A 6,000-nucleotide genomic window follows, 5' to 3' on the forward strand; every position below is an offset into this window, starting at 1 on the left:
ATGTGTCGAAACGCTTCATGACGCCTCATCAACCCATCACTAGCAGCCGGAATGAGACACGTTGTTGGAGCGAGAGACGGACGCAGAGAAAACATTTTGCTGGAAAGCAAAACACTTGCAGGATTTTATGAAAATAAAACAGTGTTGTAACCCTGATACGGGCTCTCGTGGCAGTATTTGGTGGTCTGAGGAACCCACTGGAAGGCAACCTCCACACGGTACTATATGTAATTTGTGGAAATAAAGACAGAAAAAAATGCTTTTTAATTAGCATATACATCAGCACGAACTAAACCATAACCATAACATCTGGAGGACATGTTGTGTTACACATTTTTGGTCTGGTGTTGCTTCCTTATTTGTCATTATTCAAAACTGATTGTAATGTGTAGCAGTGGAAGCTGAAATGAATGTGACAGCGTGTCATAATTACGTCGGTCAGCTGTAACAAAAAAATAAAAGAGTCCTGAATCGTCACGATCCACATGGACCGGCCCAATTAGGAACCGGTGCTTTTCCTGTGGAATGAGACAATCTCACATGGGTACCTTTCACATTTGAGCCGGTTTTGTATGAATGCTTGGTACCTGGGAATTGATACTAGTACTCAATTGTACACATTCTCTGTACATTTGCATGTATGCGTTCATTTTAGTTTGTCCTAAGTGTGCAGCCTTAGTTAAGAGGTAGTCTTTGCCATTACAATGAATGTGCCAGTCCTATATTTTGTTGGTTCTACAATGTGTTTATACTGTAAGTATTGTACTCGTTACACACCAGCTGTTTGATTGTTGTCGCTGAAGGTTTGACTTATCAAATTTGGAGGTTTTGAAATTGCCATGTAATACCGCTAATGCTAATCAGTAGCATGTAACAGGCATGTTGAAAGTAAATTAGCACTGAGTTAGTCTATTTTAAAAAGTGGAGCCTTATTTTAACACATTACACATATTTATCTCGAAGATGAACAACATTGCTGTTCTGGGATCTGCATAAATCCTGAAGAATTGCGCGCTTCCGCCTTTGTAGTCCGTGCCGACGCCGTAGTCAATAAGCTTCTTCTTATTCTCTATCTTCTTGTTATGGGACATTCATCCTCCGCTGTTTCCATTTCTAATATAAAGTAGTGTAAAGTTCTTACTTATATATGTCAGTAAACTCGCCATAAAAGCGGTAAAACATACCGGTGTAGTGAGTTTTACATTATTCACTCAAGGGACTTTAGTTACTAGAGAGTTCCAGTCGGACGGTGTTTCACGGGACACATTTCCGGTCTTGTTGTTGTTTACGGATGAAGAGATGCTGCTCCGTTATTGATAGTCTGAATGTCATTAAAACAGTTAGCTCCATCTTTTGACACTTCCTCCACTCCCGTCCTTGCACGCTACACTGTGTTGCGTTTGGACCAGTTGTTCCTCCCAGGGAATTCAGGTTTATGGTCGTCGCTCCCAAGCTCTTTACGACACTTAATGCTGAGTAGAAGAACCACCAGAGACAGAATAGGTATTTTGTAATATATCTGCAAAGCTTTGTAAATATAATGAGACCAGTCCAGCGTAGAACATTCAATCGCGCAGCTAAGATGGTCTAATCTAAAAAATGGCAACCTTCTCTTCTATAAAGTCTCTCTCCCTCGTTGTCTTGTCTTTCCAGCCTAAACACATGCCCATTGTCCTCCGCACCTGGACATAAGAATAGATAAGAAGAAGGAATATATCTCTTTCTTACATTCCACACTCAAGGTTAGCACACAGTATTTGCAGACAACCAAAAGACCACAATTGGAAGAAAAACACTAGCTGTTTTGTAATATGATTATGAAATTAAAGAAGTAATACTTAAATACGGATATATGTAAATATCTGCCTCCGTCAACTGCTACAACAAAGATGACGGGGAGAAGACTCTGCCGAAGGTGAGCCACGCAAATAAGACCTTCCTGTCTAGGCGGCGACAACGTCCTCGTTCTCAGGTACTCTGGCGGCTTCCTTCGCCCCGTCAAAAAGACAATGCTGCAGTTTTCAGACCTCCCCACTCTGGAGGCTGTTCTCAAAAACGTTCGTTTAGACCACCAAAAACGCTCGGGGATAAAAGGCTGAAATGGTACATACACGATATTGCCAAAAGTATTTGGCCACCCATCCAAATGATGTGAATCAGGTGTCCTAATCACTTGGCCCGGTGTATAAAATCAAGCACTTAGGCATGGAGACTGTTTCTACAAACATTTGTGAAAGAATGGGCCGCTTTCAGTGATTTCCAGCATGGAACTGTCATAGGATGCCATCTAAGCAACAAATCCAGTCGTGAAATTTCCTCGCTCCTAAATATTCCAAAGTCAACTGTCGGCTTTATTATAAGAAAATGGAAGAGTTTGGGAACAACAGCAACTCAGCCACCAAGCGGTAGGCCAGGTAAACTGACAGAGAGGGGTCAGCGGATGCTGAAGCGCATAGTGCTAAGACTTTCTGCACAGTCAGTTGCTACAGAGCTCCAAACTTCATGTGACCTTCCAATTAGCCCATGTACAGGACGCAGAGAGCTTCATGGACTGGCTTTCCATGGCCGAGCAGCTGCATCTAAGCCGTACATCACCAAGTCCAATGCAAAGCGTGGGATGCAGTGGTGTAAAGTACGTCGCCACTGGACTCTAGAGCAGTGGAGACGCCTTCTCTGGACTAATGAATCACGCTTTTCCATCTGGCAATCTGATGGACCAGTCTGGGTTTGGAGGTTGCCAGGAGAACGCTACATTTCGGACTGCATTGTGCCGAATGTGAAATTTGGTGGAGGAGGAATTATGGTGTGGGGTTGTTTTTCAGAAGTTGAGTTTGGCCCCTTAGTTCCAGTGAAAGGAACTATGAATGCTCTAGGATACCAAAACATTTTGGACATTCCATGCTCCCAACCTTGTGGGAACAGTTTGGAGCGGGGCTCCTTCCTCTTCCAACATGAGGATGGTCCATAAAGACATGGATGACAGAGTCCAGTGTGGATGAACTTGACTGGCCTGCACAGAGTCCTGACCTAAACCCGATAGAACACCTTTGGGATGAATTAGAACGGAGACTGACAGCCAGGCCTTCTCGACCAACATCAGTGTGTGACCTCACCAATGCGCTTTTGGAAGAATGGTGGACAATTCCTATAAACACACTCAGCAACCTTGTGGACAGCCTTCCCAGAAAAGTTGAAGCTGTAATTGTCAGAATAATTGTATCTAAGTTATCACAAAACGTTGTGTTGCCATGAGTTCCCGGCGAGAAGACAAAAGCTGTCTTTGATCCTACCAAGAAGAAGGCTTGTAAAACTCCACTGTTTAGGATGGGAAGCAACATGAAGGTGTTCTGTTTATTTGATGTATTGTAATCCACAGAGAGATTTTGTCTTGACCCGAGAACTACAAAGCGAAGAGGAAGCTGGACCAGACTCCCCTCCAGGCGACCTTTTCTTTGAACTGTTTTGTAATCAAAGGCGATGGCTGTTTACGACCCCCCTCCCTTAGAAACAGCTGTTGCCATGTAATCAGGGAAAGTCCAAATAAAGGAGGAGGCGTACAATCTTTCGTCAGAGCATGGTGGCACTGTACAAGGGTACAGGTGTACGCGTTTCTCCTCAATTGAGCTAAATTTAATTATATCTCTGTTTAATTCCTTGCTTCTTGTCTTGTTTAATAGATGTCAACAGTGTTGGAACTTGACAGTAATAGCTGCAAAAGGTGGAGTGACATCATATTGAACCCTATGTGTTAGGAATGGGATGGCACTTCAAGTTCATATGTGAGTCAAGGCAGGTGGCCAAATACTTTTGGCAATATAGTGTATCTTCCCCAATTCCACCTAAAAATGTTTCTGTGGGGACAGGCCCTTAAAGCATGTAATTATATAGATTCTGGCTTTCAATCTTTTGCCTAGTGGGTGACCATCAAAATTAATTGGATTCATTATAGGCTCCAGCACCCCCGCGACCCCGAGAGGGACAAGAGGTAGAAAAAGGATGGATGGATATTTACTACAACCAACATTTCATTAATTATACATGTGACCCTGTTTAAGGCTTTGCTGAACAATTGGATGAAACTTCCACCATGGCGTGGCAAAATAGGATGGCATTAGACATCAAAAGTATACATACAGCAATGTTAATATTTGGTTACATGTTAAAGTTAAAGTTAAAGTACCAATGATTGTCACACACATACTAGGTGTGGTGAAATTTGTCCTCTGCATTTGACCCATCCCCTTGTTCCACCCCCTGGGAGGTGAGGGGAGCAGTGGGCAGCAGCGGTGGCCGCGCCCGCGGGAATAATTGTTGGTGTTTTAAGCCCCAATTCCGACCCTTGATGCTGAGTGCCAAGCAGGGAGGTAATGGCTCCCATTTTTATAGTCTTAGGTATGACTCACGACCTACCGATCTCAGGGCAGACACTTTAACCACTAAGCCACTGAGTACGTGTCCATAGTGGATCTAACATAATAGTGTGAGAGTCCAGTCCGTAGTGGATCTAACATAATAGTGAAAGTCCAGTCCATAGTGGATCAAACATAATAGTGAGAGTCCAGTCCATAGTGGATCTAACATAATAGTGAGAGTCCAGTCCATAGTGGATCTAACATAATAGTGTGAGAGTCCAGTCCATAGTGGATCTAACATAATAGTGTGAGAGTCCAGTCCATAGTGGATCTAACATAATAGTGTGAGAGTGCAGTCCATAGTGGATCTAACATAATAGTGAGAGTCCAGTCCATAGTGGATCTAACATAATAGTGTGAGAGTCCAGTCCATAGTGGATCTAACATAATAGTGAGAGTCCAGTCCATAGTGGATCTAACATAATAGTGTTAGAGTCCAGTCCATAGTGGATCTAACGTAATAGTGAGAGTCCAGTCCATAGTGGATCTAACATAATAGTGAGAGTTCAGTCCATAGTGGATTTAACATAATAGTGTGAGAGTCCAGTCCATAGTGGATTTAACATAATAGTGTGAGAGTCCAGTCCATAGTGGATCTAACATAATAGTGTGAGAGTCCAGTCCATAGTGGATCTAACATAATAGTGTGAGAGTACAGTCCATAGTGGATCTAACATAATAGTGTGAGAGTGCAGTCCATAGTGGGTCTAACATAATAGTGAGAACCCAGTCCATAGTGGATCCAACAAAATAGTGAGAGTTCAGTCCATAGTGGATCTTACATAATAGTGAGAGTCCAGTCCATTGTGGATCTTACATAATAGTGTGAGAGTCCAGTCCATAGTGGATCTAACAAAATAGTGTGAGAGTCCAGTCCATAGTGGATACAACATAATAGTGTGAGAGTCCAGTCCATAGTGGATCTAACATAATAGTGTTAGAGTCCAGTCCATAGTGGATCCAACAAAATAGTGAGAGTTCAGTCCATAGTGGATCTTACATAATAGTGAGAGTCCAGTCCATAGTGGATCCAACATAATAGTGAGAGTTCAGTCCATAGTGGATCTTACATAATAGTGAGAGTCCAGTCCATTGTGGATCTTACATAATAGTGTGAGAGTCCAGTCCATAGTGGATCTAACATAATATTGTGAAAGTCCAGTCCATAGTGGATCTAACATAATAGTGTATAAGTCCAGTCCATAGTGGATCTAACATAATAGTGAGAGTCCAGTCCATAGTGGATCTAACATAATAGTGTATAAGTCCAGTCCATAGTGGATCTAACATAATAGTGTGAGAGTCCAGTCCATAGTGGATCTAACATAATAGTAAGAGTCCAGTCCATAGTGGATCTAGCATAATAGTGTGAGCGTCCAGTCCATAGTGGATCAAACATAATAGTGAGAGTCCAGTCCATAGTGGATCTAACAATATAGTGAGGGTCCAGTCCATAGTGGATCCAACATAATAGTGAGAGTCCAGTCCATAGTGGATCTAACATTATAGTGAGATTCCAGTCCATAGTGGATCCAACATAATAGTGAGAGTTCAGTCCATAGTGGATCTTACATAATAGTGAGAGTCC

The sequence above is a fragment of the Nerophis lumbriciformis genome, linkage group LG19 (assembly GCF_033978685.3).
Source record: "Nerophis lumbriciformis linkage group LG19, RoL_Nlum_v2.1, whole genome shotgun sequence".
In the NCBI taxonomy this organism is placed as follows: Eukaryota; Metazoa; Chordata; class Actinopteri; order Syngnathiformes; family Syngnathidae; genus Nerophis; species Nerophis lumbriciformis.